Source organism: Strix uralensis, chromosome 17, assembly GCF_047716275.1.
Source record: "Strix uralensis isolate ZFMK-TIS-50842 chromosome 17, bStrUra1, whole genome shotgun sequence".
NCBI classification, from domain to species: domain Eukaryota; kingdom Metazoa; phylum Chordata; class Aves; order Strigiformes; family Strigidae; genus Strix; species Strix uralensis.
Window position 1 is genome coordinate 14,395,130 of NC_133988.1, and position 19,620 is coordinate 14,414,749.

A 19,620-nucleotide genomic window follows, 5' to 3' on the forward strand; every position below is an offset into this window, starting at 1 on the left:
ATGCCCTTCTAGCACTCCCTGCCTTGCCTGTAGCACCTGCCTGTGCCATGCTGTGCTGTGATTTTTAGGTACATTTCCACCCTGGCTGTGTAACGTGACAAGCTTTTCCCCTTCCAGAGCCCGGTGCCCTTTTATATGGACACAAATTGGGGCTGCATTTGACTTTTCTGCATCCTGTACTTACCAGGGGACTTACTGTATGACCCATGACATGAGAATTGTACCCCTTGTAAGGGATGAGTTTATGGAAACCAACCAAATGCAGAGAAATCTATCCTCACGTTGGATCCTTCATAGACTATACTGCAAAACACTTTACAGTGAGTTAGATCAAGGTGATAACACTTCAGAGAGCTGAGTGATGGCTGCTTTTTTACTGTCAAGGAGAGGAACCTGTTCGGCAGTGTAACAGAGCAGTACAATTGTGGCATTCCCCTATCTCAACACGTAAAGGTTGTGGGTTAGTGTGGCACTTGTTATAGTGCCAGGCAGGGAGAAGGGGGAGCTGCTAATAGGTAAGGGAGAGGGAATGGAGTCTGGTAAAGGTAGGAGATAGTTACGGGTAAACACAGTTAGACCTGACAGTCTACGATGTAAATGTTGGATCCCTTTTCAAAAAAGATAGTCTCTTGTATAGTCTGGCACTATGAAATTTCTAGTGGAAATATGGGTGAGTTTTTCAGTTGTTTTCCTCCTTTTACAATAGAAATACTAGACACGAGGAACTGTTTGGACATACGTATTTAACTGGGAGGAAAGAGCTGTGACACTGGTGTGGTTGTAACCACAAACTAACTGACAGTTTCCTGCTGCAAGTAACTTTCTATAGGTCTAAAGCTTGTTCATGTGTGTTTGCCTGTGCTGTTTAAATACCCGAGGAAGATTCTACTGTTTCTAGGTTTCTTGTTTTTGACAAAGTCTTTGTTGTAGTAATTTGGGGGATGGCAGCATGAAGAGAGATCATTACAGCCCTAATACCAATTCAGGTCCAGAAGGTTTCTATATTTTATGACCTTGTATAATGTAAAAGTCAAGAAGTAACCCCATTAAATGTGTGTCAGACTGGTTTTGCAATTACATGTGCGTGTACAAAGCTCTTGTTTATTTCTGGGCAGAAAGGATGTAATTGCATGAAAGTACCTGTGTGGCTGAGACCTCTTCATCTGAATTTCCATGGCATCATTACTTGCTTCTAACTCTCCTACCTCCTCCCCATTCTTCTCCCCTGTGATGTGTTAAATATCACGGCTGCAAAAATGAGGGCATGTTTTTCCCTGCTGTTCTCATTCCAGCTGGAAAACTTGGACAGATCCTTCCCTTGTGGTTTGTGACACTGTAAATAAAGGCTTGGGAGGTCACACGTTTTCCATCTCAAGTTATTTTGATTCCAGTGCTGGAATGGTGGGGGGAGGGAGGAGGGAAATAAATAAAAATTTTTAAAAACCCCAAACAACTAACCCCAAACTGTTCTGGCTTATTGTGGGAAAAAGAACTCATTAATGCAAAGGGAAAACAATAGGGAAAAAGGCCTTTACAAAGAAGACTTAGTCTTTCACTAAAGCTGAGACTTGAAGAATTAGGGTCAAAGATTTCAAAGGAATCTTCCAGTAAGCTTTGAAATAAAATTTATCTACAAAGTAGAGGCCCTGAACACCAAGCTCCTGTGATCTGGTGCTGTTCCTGAAAGATCTGCTGTCTAGCTTTAAAGGCATATTGGCGTGACTCTATAAGCATATTGGTGAGTAATTTTACCTATGTTCGTATGAATATGGTTACTCATATGCTTAAATGTCAGTTTAAGTGGGCTTTTAATTATGGAGTTGAGAAATTCTGGTCGTAGGTCTCGCTGCCTGTGATGCATCTTGCGGTTTGGCTAGCCTGATCGCTGCTTACAGCCCAGGGCAGTACCTGATGGGGTCGGGGGCATGGTGGGTGGAAAACACATATGCACACTTGCTCAAGATAAATGATACAGTTCTGAAAATCAGCACAGAATCGTGATGTGTTGTGGTGGCTGTTACTGCTGTTGTTCACAGCTGGTGTCCTACATCTGGCAGGCTTGGTCTCCTCAGCTGCGTCCCTTTCCGTGTTGGTGTTTGAGGCTTTGAATATTCACAGAAAGCACTGCTTAGGTTTAAACTTGTATTTCATATTTTTGCTTTTGATATTTGTATAATCATGTTTTGGATTTACTAAGAAATGAGCTCAGAACAAGGTCCACTGGGCTTTACTACTGGGTGGTGATATGCAGAATATGATTAATATTGGCTTACAGTGGAGGAACTAACAGTTACTGGCAACTGTGTCGCTAACTTTTGTTGAATTTTGAAGAGGCCTTTTCCTGGTAAAGATTTTTTTGGTTTTTAAAATCAAAACAGGATACAAAATGTGAATATAATCTGTCACTACAGAACTCGCATTGTACCTTGACGCTACAGAAGTATTTTTTTCCATAAACTGTTGCATTTATAAATGTACAGCAGGAACAAAAGAGAAGCATTCCACATCTAGATGTTAATCTCTGCACAGGATAGTCTTTTGATTCAGTAACTTTTCTTTTCTTCCTTGATCTTCTTTTGCATTTTTTTTCTTTAATGGGCACATGACATATGGACATCAAAAATAATGGCCCAATTTCACCCCTGCTGTAGCTCATTGACGTCATTAAAGCTACAGCAGGGATGACTTGGCCCAGATTCTTTAAAAATAAGACCTGATGAACAACCCCTCATGGAAAAGCTGTGTAGAGAAGGTTGTCCTGAGCATAGCTTAGAGCAGATGCTATGCAATTCACTGTAACATTCGATAAAATTCCCATTGGCACCGTTCCTGTGAAATGGAGGTAGGACCCTTCCTGGAGGGGACAGCTAGGCATGTGCTTGCAGACCTGTTTTTACAATACGTAATAGTGTGATGGAAAGGGGCAATTAATGATGTGAGAGAAGGCCACTTAAAGTAGAGGCAGATCTGGTGGAGACCTGACTTGCTTGGAAGCTGTCATAGGTGTTTCCTCTGCCTGAGGACTGCGCTTGCATGTGGCAAGCCAAAAGATGAAAACCATGGTAGAAGTGATCTGTGGAAAACCGTTGCCTTGAGCAGATTTTTAGGAAGACAGTTTGTATCTGTTTTCTCTTTTTGTACTTTTTCCTCGCTGCTGCCCAGAGGTAGTGTTCCCTGCAACGCTGGAGTATTGTCACACAAGGAGGAACACAGCAGCTCTCTCTTCCCTGACATAAAGGGGCCCTTCCAGGTTCAGTATTTCAAGGTACATCTAAGGTGCAGCTGCTTTTGCAGGCCATATTGCCCTCTTTATAACTTGGGATAGAAACAGAAATTACAGGGAATATAGGTGAAAGAAGGCAATATAAATCTTGGTGAAAATAGTAGATTTGACCTTGATTTAAATGCTCAGTCTGAATTAAGCTGAAATCTGATCAGATTTGAACAAACTGAAAACAGAGACAAATGTGAAAGGTTCTCAAGAGCTGTTGACTACTTTCCATTTGCTAAAATAGTGGGAGCGATTCATGGATGGCAGTTCTGAAAACCTTTATGCTAACTTACAAAGTGAGTGTTTTGCTCGCAGTTATTTATAACTGCAGGAAGAAGCACCCTTTAAAGAGCAGTCAGAGCCCCAAAGCTGTATCTGTAGTGGGTAAATGCTTGATGGCTGTTTGTATAGGCAATATTCATTGCCTAGGGCATCTTTAATTTAACTGAATTCTTGGTTCTTGGTGGTAATAACTGTATCTGGCCAAGACAGGTTCTCTTGCAGTGAGTCCAAGAAATCAGATAGTTCTTTCTCTGATGCCAGACTCTTCTGGTCCACTGAATATAACTGCAAGAACACATAGTTCCCAAGAAGGAAAATGCTTACTGTGTTTTTGGTGACAGCTGAAGCTAACTTGGGGGAGGGAGAGATGGAGCGAATAGCACTCTTGTCTGCTTATGAGAGCATGTTCATTTTAAGGGAATTTAAGTCGAAAAAGTTTTTTGCAGTTGAAAGCCAGAATAGTGTCAAAGTGACATTGACTAGTATAAATAGTGAAGGGAGAATTAGATCTTTAAAATATATTCAGTCTTTTGATTAGTCATCCAAAACTCTGCTGGTAAGACAGGGAAAGAAATCTGGGCTTAACCTGATAAATGTCCTTCTAACGGTGGAAAAAGTCAGGAAAATTGAGAATTTAATTCATGATATCCAGAGAGACCATGCAGCGGCTGGCAGCAGACTTCTAAGGGAGAGTATTAATGCTAGTGGAAATAGAGGGGGGGAAAAGGTAACTGAAAACTCTGCAGCCTTTAGGGCTTTTGGAAGCAAAAGATTTGATGTAATGCAGATAAGAGTGATGTTAGCTTCTTTTTATTGCATAGAATACAGCCTTATCTGATGAAACTGTTCTGCTTTGAGATTCTCTTTCCTTGTATTGTCATCCTTCATCCATTTCAAGCTCCCCTATGTCATTGTGGGTGGACTTATTTAGGGTCTAATCCTACTTCCATTGAGGCCAAAAGCAAAACTTTCTAAATTTGAAGAGAACCTGCCCTAGGACTTCAGGTGGAACCCCTGCTGTCTCTCTCCAACCAAACAGATGAGCAGCATGGGTTGAATATTTATGCCAGATCTGATAAATGCTTGATTATTGGAAAGAAGGGTTGAAGAGAGGATTCTACCTGAGTAAGAGAATGTATCAAAATCCTTAAATGGTGTGTCTCTTTGACTGAGCCATAGCAGTTAATTTTCCAGAGACAGGCTACCTCGTGATGGGTCTTAGTGGAGTACAGGAATGATTAATTTCTGGGGTATATGGTATAGAGATCCTTGTCTTAATGATCAGAAATGTTTCTTTTGGCTGAACATATGATTTTCAGGAAGATGTAAAATTGTTAATGGGCAGTAGCACACCGTTATGTATGCACTTACACAAAGCACATACTTCCCTCTAAATCAAGGCCAGCTTCCTTTCTGAAGGCTGAGCAGATCACGTCTCACACAGCACTCTGAGGCAGTGCTGGGAAATTACGTGCTACAGCCAAGTTTTGTTTTATGTCCTTTGAAACATCAGTGTGAGGATGTGCACATATGCACCCTGGGGACACTGGTGCAATAGGTTATCAGTGAGATAACATTGGCTGAGCCCTAGCACTAAAAGTGTTTCGGCGGGTGCCGCTGCATAGTTGTGACCACTTCTGATTGCATCTCAGCTTTACGTCTTCAAGTGGAAACTGTCCAAAAAGTACCAATTCTCACTGAGGCAGTATGTTCTGCAGTACAAGTTTGCATTAATCGCTGTGCATGGGCTGTGCTGGCTGTGAGCAGAGAGAAAGATGCACCAGCAGATGTATTGACAGACTCTCTCGTGTATCCATTTTGTTTATGAAGAATGATGAGTTGAAATCAATATGCAGATCAGGAGTGCTCTGAGTATCTAAAGAAAATCCTTTGAGTGTGCTGTTTCTGCATCATCCCAGCAGTTGTGTTTATTAAAAAAAAAAAAAAAAAAGATGGGGGTGCAAATACCATATTTATTCAGATAAGAAAGGAATATGGGGATGGAGCCCTGGAGAAAAGGGGAACCATTCAGTGCTGAAGGAGAACTTTCAGTTTATTTCATTGGAAATTTTAATCTATTCTGGATGATTTAACTGTTAAGCTCTAGAGCAATGGGCTCACTTCAGCTCATTGCCTACTAAGTGCTTAGGTTCCAGTGGGTGCCCTTAAGTCCTATAGAGGCGCATAAGGTTCAGCTGTCTTCTTAAGAGCTCATGGAGAGTAACAAAGGAGGAGGAAAGGGAGAATTTCTGACAGAGCTTTTGTGTTTATGAAAGAACTGTTTTAAGAAAATAACCTTGAAATTAATTTGAGCTATTCCCTTGATCACTGACTCAAGTTTGTCTACTAATTCTTCTGTATATAGCTAGAACCCAATCTACCAATAAAAGTTCTTTTCTTTTTTATTATTTTGAGGTTTATTTGATGGATTATGTTTCTAGGTAACTGTTGAAGGTTATTTCTGGGAAATACTGCCAGAATGCTTATTAGCATGCGACTAGACCCAGGTAGAGTCCCTTTTGAAAATTTGGCTGTTCTGTGCATCCTCAGTGAGGGGCAGTGACTGTGCTAAAGTGTGCAAGTCCTCCCAGTTCCCTGCCCACGCTGGGCCTGGAAATAACTCTGTCAATAGTAGAAATGTCACAGCAGGAATGACTCGCTGGATGTGCCCAATTCAATTTATCTAAATGAGCTGTGATCTTGGATTTAACATGCTGTTTCATAGCTAAGATAAGAGGCACATGAATTAGATTATTGTTGGAAAAAAATAGAGGGGTGCTGATATAAATACTTCTGTGAGAAGTTTGGCAGAACATTAGCAAGTCTTTTTATATTTAGGAACAGCAGTGGTCAAAGTAGTATCCTGCAAAAGATGCTTGCCACATGATACGAACTCCAGTCATTAAAAAAAGATGAATCAGATTAAGAGATGCAGGGTTTTTTTATTTGCTTTCAAGTCTTCAGATGTCGGTGCAAGCTTTAATCAGCAGCTGTGCTGGTGAGAAACTACTGGGTGAAATGGAAGTGGAGGATGTGAGCAGAGATGCTTCTGGCTGAGTGGCTTAGGGAGGTTACTGCCCCACAGGTACTTGTCTCTCAAGGATGATGTGAGCACTTTTGTCCCTTTTGGGGCCATGTCAGCAGCAGCCAAGGGTGTCCCTGTGGTTTGTGGAGCTGAGGAAATGTTCAGCAGAGGGGCAGTTGCATGGATGGTGAAGGTGGGTGCCCAAGAGCATTCTTGCCTGTGCGTGAGACTCCTGGATAAGAAAGTGCAGCACCTGAGCCCTAGCAGAAATATTACAAGTCATGTGATATCAATGGTTGGCAGCTGACTGTATTGACTGTGCAGTCTCTTAGACAGTTGTCTGATGCCATTCTTTTAAGTGGACTTTTAAAATAGTACTTCCTCTCCCTTCTGGTTGTTTTGTTTGCATTTGAAACAAACTTCTTGAGCCATTTCTCTTTTGTTTCAAGTCAACCTTTTGGTCTGTGGTCTCCATTGCTTTGAGCACCCTACTGTGTTTCCTGGGGTCCAGGGAAGAGGCTCTGAGGGAGATACAGCAATGACAAATGTTAACATCTCAGAATTTTTTCTGTGTATACCTAATATGTAAAATGTCATCTGTTGTAATTGATTTTGCTGTTTTGTGCTAGAGGCAGGGGTGAACAGTTCTCTTCCTCCCTGTGTTCTGAGGACACGGATGCTCAATTTTGGCCTGGTAGCAGTGATTTTGTTGTGAGGAGCCTGGAGCAGCAGGACACAGAGGGTGTCCCTTCTCAGGGTTGTGCTGGGTAGAACACTACTGCTCTGTAGAGCTGCATTTCCAGTAATCTGGAGGGAAGGGACTGTGTCCCAGCACTATGACTTTGCTGGAGAGATGACTTAATGCTCACATCTGGGTGAATGGCTGTTTTCTGCAGGTTGTGGTCAGGGCCAAAGGCGTATTCCCTGGACAGGGTGTCAGGAAGTTCAGGAGGTGGGACGGCAGGAAGCAGTTTCATGATCACGCACTACTGCTGGTGGAAGAAGTGCCTTTGCTTTTAAATCTACATTTGTTCTGTGTTGGCAAGGCTTGTGTTAAGTTTTTGTGATACGTTCAATGCAATACCTGCCATCTCTCTAGACAGCTGTACTTAGTCTTATTGTTATCACCATGGCTGTTGACTAGTGATAAAGGACAAGCTGAAGAGGACAAGGATCCTGATACTTGGGAACTGGGCAACACTTTGATTTGGGTTTGTCTCTTGTCACGGAGAGAGTTGAGGCAGTGTGTGGATCTGCTTCCCTGAAGACCTAAAATACATTTTTATTGACTCCTCGGGCTTTGTGAAATCATGGTGGAAGAATGTAGCAAAACCATTGGGAAAGCTTCCCCTCCCCACTTCTTAGTGTTGTTTTAATAGCTGCCTCTTATGAATTACAATAGCTCCCTGTGCCATTCCCTTTCTCTTTTAAATATAAGCTAGCCTGTATTATGAATAAATATGTTAAGTTAATAGTACAGTTGCTTTAAATCAAGTGACTCTATTGTTGCCAAACCTCCTGTTGCTGGTAGCTCTGGCAGGTATTCTGCCCAGCAGAGACATCTTGATGTGCTGGTGTCGCATCTTCTGTGCTGAGGCCATTTGACATTCGTCTGCCTCTTGCAGAAAAGCAGGATTTGGGTAACTTACACTAACAGCCTTTCATAATTCAGCCTGCCGTGCTAATTTAAGGGGTGTGACAATTCTCCAGCTCCTTTCACGAACACCATCGTACACGCCCTGAGTGTGCCACTTACCAGTTTTCCTTGCCTGTAGAGTCTGCCTCTTTCCTTCCACCGTATCAAAGTCCGGCATAAAAGTGGAGCTTGGGTGACTGCAGGCTACCTGCTGGTTTTGTCAGCCTTGGGTCTGAGTGCCTGCCGAGGTGTTGCCTGGGCCATTCTCAACTAACCCCTGAGCTAATAGATGCTGTTTCCTGACGTAAAAGCAGACGGGAAACTCTGGCCAGGAGCAAAGCTACATCAAGCTGTGCTTTCAGAGGTTAAGCTGATTGCAGATCTCTCATAAATAAATCTTTCTGTATTAATAAATAAATGCCTGCAATAGTTGCTTTATTATAATGCACGGAAGCTTTCAGAAAGAAAAATTTCCCGAATGAGCCATTTCTGCAGTCTCTGCTGACTCTTAAAGATTGGTGTCATTAATTGAATTTTGCCTCTTCCATTAGACTGGAGTGTGCACTCTTCACTTGCATGTACGGTTGATGCACTTGAAAGAGTGTGGGAAGAGATAAAATATTCAGAGCTACTTGCATTGCTTCTGTGGCAGTCAGGTTACTGGGTTGTTCTGGGGAGAGTGGGCAGCCTTTCAATGTGACTGTCTTATACTTGGGTCTTTGAGAGTGGGAAGATTTCCCCTCTGAAGCTCATGTAGCACTTGTTGGTTGGCTGTAGAGACCTGGCTAGATGTCTGCTGCTGACTCATTCTTCCTGCAAAATTTCTCTTAAAAGAAAAATACATTGTCTGTATGTTACAAGTAGCCAGATTCTTCTTTCTATAGGGAATGATACTTGTTGGAAATCAATCTCACCTAATCCAAAGCACTGCAAATGTAATAATTAAGATCATCTTAATTTCCACACTTGATTGGTGGGGAGACAATAGCTTGTTCTTTGAAACAGTGCTTTGTCTTTTGAAAATAATCTTACCAATGTTACATAAATGCTGTATTGCAGCCCGCCCTTATTAGCCACTGATTAGAGGGTCCTTTGTGAAGTGTTGTCTGTTTCTGACATAATTTAATTAATATGGAACCAGTAAAATTCCTATGGAAACAAAACAGGAGCAAATTTAATAGCAGATAAATGTGTGTTCTGGGCTATGAAAGTGAACACAAAACTGATTTCTTAATGGGACTGCTAGAAGAACAAGCAAATCTACAGAGACATGGTTGTATGCCTCAGCTAGAAATGTATGTCTGTGGATATAATTAAACTTCAGTTAATAACATATTGTCCTCAGTCTTGGCGAAGAACTGTATTTGGGCTGTGGCTACGTGTCCAAAGCATTTTTACTAGATTAACTTCTCTGTACAGCATGGTCTAGAGCTTTCAAAGCACTTGCAGCTCTTGGGTGCCTGCCTTGCATTTCAGCTCGTTCCTCGCATAGCTCAGAGAGCACGATGAACTCTTTCCTACAGTCGGATGATGGAGAAATGGGCAACTGTCCCTGTCGCTGACCTGCTGTAGGAGGCAGTGGGTGAGTTGGAGAGACAGTCTTCAATAGCAATGCATGAGGAAGGGTGAAGTGTGAAGGTGATGCTTCATGATTCACTTTTTGCATTGCAAATCCTGTTTCGTAAGTAAGCTGCTTCCACCGATGCATTTAATGATTTATTATCTCTCAGAGCTTTTTTTCACCCTGGAAAAAAACAAAAGATGATCAATGTTGTGTGGTGTGGTTTGTTTTTTTTTAAAGCTCTGTGCTGAACATTATATGATTAAGTTGTAATTTTGAGGTGACGCATTTGGGCATATCATTTTCAAGACCATCTTTGGTTTCAGGGATCATAAATACTGGTTCCAGCTGTAATGAAGTGCTGTGCTACTTACTATGTTCCTATCATTGTGTGTGTCTTTTGTTTAAATTATTAAATCACAGTGGCTATGGCCATAATAATGTGGTTGTTTTATGTCTTGGAACAGGGGAAAATAATTTTATTTAGTTGGAATAATGTAATTGTAACATGCCTCTGGGTTTCAGTTAAAGGGGGAGGTGATGCAGGTGGCTGGCAAGACAGTACTGTTCTCTTGATGATTTTCTGCAGCAAATTCCACTGCCGTGGAGTGGCAGCATGTTTGTTTTTAGTGGAACAACTTGTGAGCAAACACTGGGATGTTTATGATGACAAGGAAAGCACTAGAAAAATAGAGGCTATAAAATCCCACTCGTTAAGGGTAGCAACATGGGTAATTGTCTCAGTCAGGTGCATCTCGGGGGAGGAGGTGTAGATCTGAGATCTGGCTGTGTGACTGCCTGCCTGAGCCATTATGGGCAAAACACTTAACTTCTTTGCACCTCTGAAGGCCATCTGTAGGGTAAACAGCTGTCTGCCTGGGTGGTTTTATGAGGCGAAGTGCTGGGGAAGGACTTGGAGATCCTCTGATGGAAATGCTTTACAGATAAAGTATTTATTTCCCCTTTTGAAGGGAAAAGATGCGTGATGGTTTCTTGAATCAGGACGACTGCACCAGTTCAGATATAATGTGATAAATGAAGTATAAAGGCCCAGTGAATGACCTTCTGTAAAATACAAGAGTGCCTGAACCATTTGTGCTTTAAATCTTGCTCCACATCTTTGTATTTCCTGTCCATGCTGTTCATTAAAGGAGTCTCCTGTGCCCTGTTGGTTTTGGGCTGATAATGGATAGCTAAGTGGTGCACGCTGAAAATTTCTGTATAAATAAAGCAGTGTGCTTTTCTGTGCATAGTGTCTTGTCGATATGGGGCAGAAACCCTTCTATTTTCCCCTCTTTTGTGTTTGTAGCTGGGCCTTGAAATGTATTAGTGCTCTTTACATATTCCCTCAAAGTCCAGTTCATTGAGGCATCTCTTCCTCCCAGTGAAACCTTACACTTACGTGGCTGCAGCACAGACTGTGGTTTCTTTCCAAATGAATCATGAGGGTTTTACAAGCTGTAAAACTTCTCTGGAGAGATTAAGGGTGTGACCAGCTTACAAGCATGGATGAAATTTTTTTTTTTTTTTCTGATTTGGGGCTGAAAATATCCTGAATATCTGTTCGGTGCTTTTGATTGCCAGCAAGAATTTTTTTTTTCCCCTCTTCAGATGGGATGCAGCACAGTCCCAGGCTCTTGCTGCGGCTGCCCGCAAAGCTTTGCTGGGACTCCCTTGAGGACTGGGTGTAGGAAGCGATAAAATTTTATTAGTGTTTGTTCCTTTAGTCTGTGTAAACTTTTTATGAGGAATAAACTTATGCATTTGGAGGACAAAAGTTGCCCATCTCTCTGGCTGGGCTTTGTTTAAGGAAAATGTATTTTGCTCCCTGTCTTAGCAGCTCTTTGCCCAGCCCCAGGGCTTCTGCCGTGTTCCCCGTGGAGGCTGATTTGACCAGTCTAGCTTAGTCTAAGCCACTTCTCTCCAGATCAGTTTGACCTCCTGGGGTTCCCAGTTCAGGAGTGTGGTGCAGGAGCCCTGCAAAGGGGACCCTGGGTTGGACAGTGCTTGTTCCCTGGGGCTCATCAACACGTGGTGAGCTCTGCTGGCAGTGGGGTCTTATAGCTGAGAGGCTTTGCATGCCGGCGTGTCCTTGCCCCACTGCAAACGCAGCGCCGAGGTATGTGACGGGTGGTCCTGCTCTGTCACCACCTGCACTTGGAACTTGTGGGCAGTGCTGGGGAGATCTGGCACGTCTTCTCTTGTCTCTGGCATGTGTGCTGGGCTGGAAAAGTCAAGGGTGTTTCCAGTAGTTTTTGAGCTCTGGGTAGGAGCCTGTTAGGTGCACTCCTTGCACAGTGTCACCGATAGCTCTTCCTGAGCTTCTGCAGCCAGTCCCGCTGCTTTGACTCAACTAGAAAGCAAGTTGGCTGCCCCAAAGAGAGACATTTTCCAGAGTAGGGCACTGGCCAAGAAATCTGGAGCTGGCAGTGACATGGAGCTGGCAGAGGACAAACCAAGCAGGTAGGAGCTGTCAGGAGTGCTGGGAAATTAGAGGGGATTTTTTTTTTTTTTTCCTGGCATATGTATGCCAAGAGTAGGTGGTTCAGGAGGGGAATACCTGGCACAGTGTGATGGCAGCTTACCCAGCTGCCCTAACGGGATGCTTTTGCCAGGAGCCTTTGGACCTATTCTGTAAATAAAATAAAATAAATATGATACTTGTTACTATAAATAAAATTGAATGAGTATGATTACCTTGAGTCTCTGGATGCACCTTACATGGTCAGCATTTGTTCCTTTCTTTCTCTGCAGGCAATTAATGGAGAAAGAGGGGACCATCAGTGTGCACAGACATCAGCCAGGCAGCATGAGGGCTCATAATAACTTTCTCCTATGATAAAAGAGATATTTTTATGGTTTGAATTTTTTATTTTACTTTCCCCCTGGTGGGAGAGAATTACTGGTGATGATAGTTGGTAGACCAGCTCCTGTTGGGAAGCACTGAATAGAAGAAGGATTTATTGAAGGAAATGTGTGGCAAATTCCTTTATAATGCACTTTTTTTCCTTATTTAAAGAGGTTGTTTATAACTAAGAGACCATTAGCACCCAGGAGGTAATTTTGTTGTAGCAGTACCTTATTGAATGAAAGCTTAGTAGTCTGTTTCTGGATGGAGGCCTCAGGAACAGCTCCTGGATAATGCTGTACCTAAGCTTTTTTTTTTCCCCCTCCTTTTTTCTTATTTAAATGGAGGTTGGTGCAGCTCCTTCCCATGTAGTTTAAAGAACAGCTTTGTGAAGTACATGTCAGCATTTGAATTATGCTTTTCATTTGCTGTAGCCAATTCTAGTACTCTCCTTTTACCCTCAGGGTTTCTAGAAGGTTTCTCGACAAATGTTCCCCCTCACTCCCTGCAACCCAGAGACAAAACCCCAAGAGCTCCTTTGCATGCTGCTTGGCTGCTTTGCTTTTCTCTCTGATACTGTTAGAGAAATTCTGTGACTTTTGCAAAGGATACTAAAATTGGGGGGGCAGAACTATGCTGTAGAGAGTCCTGGTCAGGTTACTGCCCAGAGGTCTCCCTTGTACTAAGGAGCAGTCAGAACTGATCAGTGTAAAACCTTCCACACCAAGGGGGTAAACAGCACATGTTAACTGGTAAGGAATGCTAAGCACTCTGCATCCCTTATGTGAAGTGGGGTTTGTTACTTCTGGCTTGAATACTAATCTAATCTAATACTAACCTAATACTAATCATCCTGTGTTTAAACAACCTGTCAAATTTTCACCACGGTAGCAGTTAAGAGACAGGAGGGAGAAGTGTATGGCACAAACAGATAGAGGATGGTTGCTAGAACAGAGTACCTGTTTGGTTTAAAATAATCTTTCGTGTGCTCCAAGAAAGGGCAATGTGTTCCCAGTTATGTCCATCCTAAAATCTTTTGAGGTGTTGCTGCAGGATGGCTAATGCAAAGCTTCTTCTGGTGGAAAAATTGGTGAGGAAGGTCTTGTGTATTTTGCATCTTCTCCCTTTTACCCCCCCTCCAGTTTTGCGTTTTTGCTAATGCAAACCTCTTTTGGTGGAAAAATTGGTAAGGAAGGTCACGTGTATTTTGCATCTTCTCCCTTTCACCCTCCCTCTGGTTAAAGCGTGTTTGGGCTAGAGTGCACTGAGCTACCCAGGTGCAGAGGATATTATGGATTCTCCATATTGCTAGCCCTAATTTTAGCTACACTCTGCACGGTTCATGCCAATACTCACCCACTTGCATTTGCACTTTCGGTAGCAGTCATTACACAGTGTGAGCTTCACACATGTGCTGCTCCTCCTGGAGCTCAGCTGGCAGCAGCAATTTGTATTCCCCACAATAAAATAGCGAGGTTTGCGTGGGTAAGGACTAGTGGGAGGATGCTCACATCTGTGAACGTGTCCCTGCGGAGCGCTGCTGTGCTGTGCTTGTTGCAGCCTGTTGGAGGCAATTGGATGGGAGGAAGGGGAAGAGAGCTCTGTAATTCCCGTCTGCTTTTCATTGAAGTGGAGAAACGGCTCTGCATTGCATGTTACGTTCTCTCGTGCACTTTCGCTGTGAAAGGACTCCCAGTCTGATTTGTCAAGGCAGAGACTTGACGTGAGTCCAAATGCACTTGACAAGAGTGTCTTTGCTGTTGAAACCTCTCCTCCTTCTGTGATAAAAACAAAGCTCCTGAGTAACACTCCTTCCTTCCTGTGGCTCTTAAGAAAGACTCAGCAGCTTGGAGTTGTTCTGGGAGGGAAGTTTTTTACTGTATTCAAAGCACTTATCCATTTTTCCATTTAAAAATTTGACAGAGCAATGCATTTAAAACAAGGTAGCCACTGAGAAATGATTTGGATTTATGCTTTCTTTAATTGGACTGCGTAAGATTTTATTTACTGATAGCGCCCAAAGAGAGCTGTCGAAATACTGCAGAAAGAGTGAATGCGTCCATTGTGGTAATGTGCTTTTGATAAATGCGTTATGGCGTAGTTACGAAGTCAGGAGGAAGCCTTAATTACTGTTACGAAGCCATTAGGGTCTAAAGCAGCAATCTGAGCTCTTATTGCAATCCTGTTTTATATTTCTTCACCAATGACTTCAGCACAAAAGAAAAGTGCTTGTTTTAGAAGATAATTTATGCCTTTTTCCTTTGCCTTTTTAAAACGGTGCAGAAGTGACAGCGGGTACTTGAATATGATAGCAGTGAGCTTCACGCATTCCCATAAATAAAAAAAAATACAACCTTTACACCAAGCACATACTGCTCCCGTTGGCAGGGGAGCCAGTGTTGTATGATCTGCTGACTGTCTTCTCCTGTTACCCATACCCATATAGCATAAGAAATTGCTGAACTTGATTCTCCCATCTTTTAAAAAAAAAAAAAAAGGGAGGGAGGTGGGGGAGGCACATGGAAAGAGGACAGGATTGGTCTCCGGGATTCCTGTGTAAAATGTCCTCTGGGGCTAGGGAAGGGGAAAGATTGGTCTTGCTAACTTTTTATTAATGGAAATTTCCTTGGGAGATCGGTGTTATAACCTACACATGGGGTCAACAAATTGTCTGTCCCTGGAAGCCTCCCCTTTCCACAGGGGCTGTTTCCACAGCCCAGCAAAGAGCCTGTGCCGTCTTGCTCTGGTCTCTCTTGACAGCAGCCTCAAAGCAAATGATTTGGAGCTGACTATTCTTATACCAAAAATGTGTGCAAAGAAAGAGTGTTGTTTTCAGATATTTTTTTATTTTTTTTAAAACTTTTAAGTTATTCAGAGGAAGACTGTTTAATGCTCAGTCACCTGGTTTTAGTGCTTTGTAAATGTTCTTTGACTCTCCGGTACTGCATTATTTATAGCAGAGGTTAATTTAATAGAGTGAACTTTGTTACCCTCTAGGATATAAGCATCTTAATTTAAAAAACAAAACTGACAAAAAACATAGTTGTAAATCAAAGGTTAACAGGCATAGCAATGTGAAAGTATTGTTTGCTCGGTCGTTAAATTGACACTGTGCTGCTTTCTTAAATGGGATATTTCTTCAGTGACAGGAAGGTTAAGTACAAGTTGTACTGTAATGAGACAGGAGGAATGAACCTTACTTATTAGTGTTTTTCTGAATCTAATTGCTTAAAATAATTGCACGTGTAACGTGGTAGCACTGATGCTTTTTACAGGGCTGTGGAAAGCTGCTGGTTGGTTCAGGGCTCCGTCAGCAGCACTGTCAGCTGCCTCTGGCCGCTTCATTTTCATACGGATTCAAGCTGCCTCTTGCTTGTCCTCAGTTTGGGCTCTGACTCTTGGCTGTTTCTAGAGAGCAGCTAGGTGCCTTGCTCCTAAGGGTTTGGTTAAGAAAACATTGGTTGAAAGAGCCCTTCCCAAGCATAGGCATAATCTTGGTGTACCAGAGCTCCCAGTGCAGTCAGTCTGGGAGGATAATGGCCTTCACGTCTTGTGGGGTGTCTGAGTCTCGGGCCATGCTGTTCATGCCAAGTCTGGGATTCAGCCTCTTCAGCTGACACTCAGAAAGATAATTTTAGAGATCTCAAGAATGTCTGCTCAATATGTTGAAGCAGTTTTGTCCTTTTGCAAAAGCGTGTTTATCTTTGCTGTGGGAGAAAGTCTGGTGTGGTTTATGAAGGCTGTGCTCTTAGACTGATATTTTTGGTTTAATTCAGTTATCAGTAATTTAAAATAAAAAAGAAGCAACAAAAAAGCCCCAAACCAAACAGCCTTACCCCCCAAACACTTAACCATTCCAAGGCTCTGTGTTTTTTATTTTTCTCTGTCTGCTTTCAGCATGCTGAGCTGGGGAAGGTGATGATGATAAATATTACCGTCTTGTTTCCAAAAGCTGTTGGGTAAGATCTCTCACTGCAGCATCTGAAGCATTACTGGAAATACTCTGAACTGTTATAACAACATCTCTGGTGTAATTTTTCTTTTCCAAAAGTCTTTCCCTTCCCCCTATTTCTGGGTAGAAGACACTAATTAGCAGAGAGATTCAGGTGTCAGTGAATGTGCCAGGCTCTTGAATCATGCAGTAGATCGCAAGTGCAGAGATGTTCCCCCCTTCCCTTCAGATGGCAACGTTAATTCTCAAGAGTGCACTGGTAGTGCTGCTGCAGTTTTCATCATGTTTGTGTATTTCCAAACTTAAAATGCTTCCAGTTATAATGTTTGTCCTAATTGACTGTTACAGGCTTTGGTGTTCTGAAATTTGGGTTGACTTCTTGAAGTCTGGCATATGGCATTAAAATTCTCGGAGCACTACATGTCTGTAGAGTGACAACACTCCAGATTAAACCTAAGCACTACTACTCCCAAGGAGATAGGCTAAGTATTTTTTCCTCTCCAGAGTACTCTACTCTGAATAGCTCTACAATTAAAATTGATATATCTTTACTTGGTTAATCTAATACCTATTATTTCCTCTTTGTTTCAAATTTGAGTAGTCTGGGCCAGTTCATACTTCAGAGATCTAATTTAAATGAAGTTGTTCACAGCTATAAGCTCGTAGATGTATTCAGCAGTTAACGTGAAGCTCTAAAGAACTGCTTGAAGAGTCCAGAGAAATTTAACAAGAGGACTCCTGCCCTTTCCATGTCTGCTCCTGCCCAGGCATGGTTCTGTTGGGTTGTCATCGTTCCAGCCGGTCTCACCAGCCTGCAGCATAGCCCATCCTAAACTGCATGTGTGTGTATTTATTCAAAGGATTTGGAGTTGATGTCTAACTTGCAGTCTGGCGCTATTCCACGGTTTTCTGGTTTATTAAAATTTCCACCAGAAGGTGCCTGGAGTTACTGCAGTGGCATTGCTGGATTTGCATTTCTGCTGGCAGGTTTGAGGGCAGGTGCATGTCTGATGGGGGCTGCCCAGCTTGTCCCTGCCCCAGCGGGGGAATTTTAGCCAGTCAGCTTGGTTCCTTGCACAGTTCCCCAGGAAGTGTTTCACCCCAGCTACACACACATGTTAGCAGATACCAAAACCAACCGTTTGTCTTCAGGCATTTGGGGCAAACGCCAACAGAAGATGGCACAGAGGACAAAAAGTAAATTGGCCTTCTAAAATCCTTTCAGCTTTAAGTATTACAGATATAATTAGAAACACAGGCAAGGATTATTATCCTATAAGTGCCTTTCTAGTCTGTTCTGCTTTTGTAACCTTTCTTTTTTCATCTGTCACTCTGGCTTGCTGTATTGTTTCTCCTTGCAGCCTGGCGTCTCCACCATTGTGTCCCATTGCTGCCTTAATGCTTTGCACTGAGTCTGTTTGCTTTTCCCCTCTATTTACGTCATAGCTGTTGCCTTTTGGCTCTGCACTGGTGTTCCTGTGAAGCCACCATCATTCAAACAAATAGGTAGGTTTTATTGCTGCAAGAAAATGCAGCGCTGCTCTCTGCAACTGCTCTCTCCCCAGCTCCCCAGGCTGCACATCTTCCCCCTCTGCTAATCAGTAGATTAAGATTTTTGGGGGTTTTTGTTTTTTATTTTTTTTAAATTGCTTCAGAAGTGATGAGCTTTGTGTAAACTGGTGCCTGCAGGTGCTGATGTGGGAAGCAAAATGGGTCCCTTGGAGCAGGGGTGCAGCTCTGTGCTGGGAAACCTGCTGTCAGGCAGGAGCTGCCTGGACATTGTGAGAAGGAGAGCCACTGCTTTCCTGTAAGAACACACCCCAGTTTGCCCAGGGATTGCTGTCAGTTGTCTTTAGGTCCTCTTACATGCAGCAGAACTGTCCTCCAGTGGGGCCTTAAAGTTCAGGGTGCGGAATATTGTGGAGTGTTTTGTAGCTGCTTTAATCCCTGCTCAGTCTGTAGTCTGTTACAGGCAACACTTTAAGTCTTTGAGTCTTGGTCTGCTATGTAAAGCTTCTTGGCAGAGCCATCTCACTTAGGAGGGAAGTCTTGTTTTCAACATCCCTGCCCAGTTTGACAGTTACTTTGGTTAGGAGTGTGCAGCTCTCAGGCAGCAGGTTCCCCTCTGCGTATGGGGTTGCGTCTCCCTACCCTGACCAAAAAACCACCCCAAAACCAGATGCCTAAGAGCCCCTGAGTGGGAAGGGGATGTGCTGGTCAGCCCCTGGAAGTGTACCCGAGCTCAGATGGCAAAGCCCTTCCCTGTCTGCAGACTGCAGTACCCAGGAGCACTGGAGAACCTGCAAGAGGAGTCATCTGATGCAGCATGAAGGTGCTGGTCTCTAAAGACCTTTGTTCAGGATCCTATGGCTTTTCCTCCCAAAGGTTATCGCCTCAGGCACGACTGCGAGGGGGAGTTGAGCTCTGTAATGTCATTTTATATACACACTTTTATATATACACCCATGTCAGTGTGTAGTGCCTATTGAGGATGCTCAGCAGCTCCAAGTCTGGGGTCCAAGGCATGGTGGCTTGGGCACCCTTAAGCAAACAAACCCCTTTAAAATACTCATGCTTGTTATTTCTCTGGTACAACTGAGATGTTCAGCCCTGCCCAAAGGGAAATCGATGGTGTGTTTGGACTCCCCGTTGCTTTACGTGTATGTGAGTGTGTTTATTTTATTTAAGGAGTTGGTACATAATCAGTCTTAAAATTAACTGACTGCCTGTTGACTTGTCACCCTGTGAATGAAAACACATTGCTTGTAATTTGTTTGACATTATTCTGTCCTGTTGTCAGGCTTCTAATTACATTTAGAACATAACCCAGATGTCTGTCTGTCTCCTTCTGTCTCTTTTTTATTATTATTATTTATCTTTTTTATTGTAAAACATGCAAGGAAATACTCCTCTGAAGTGATGGAAGTCTGTTTGCTTCTCTGTCTTTTCAGGAGATTGGTAGGTGGTTGCAGGTTTATCTCTTAAAAACTGTGTTCCTTTTAAAAGAAGGTGTCAGTTTGGGCATCCAAAATTGCTAGTCCCTTG

At 42.9% G+C, this 19,620-nt stretch overlaps 1 protein-coding gene across 9 annotated transcripts in view; it reads left to right on the forward strand.

Annotated features, from left to right (window-relative positions):
* The window catches only part of PITPNM2 (phosphatidylinositol transfer protein membrane associated 2), a 142,001-nt gene that overhangs the window by 19,138 nt on the left and 103,243 nt on the right, over positions 1–19,620 (forward strand). Inside the window, exon 1 of one of the 9 annotated variants that reach the window (XM_074887163.1) lies at positions 16,564–16,582. The exons of the other annotated variants lie outside the window; for them this stretch is intronic. The gene's annotated coding sequence lies outside the window, so the exon portion shown is untranslated. Of the gene's footprint in view, positions 1–16,563; positions 16,583–19,620 lie in introns of those variants that run through there. 9 annotated transcript variants of the gene reach the window in all.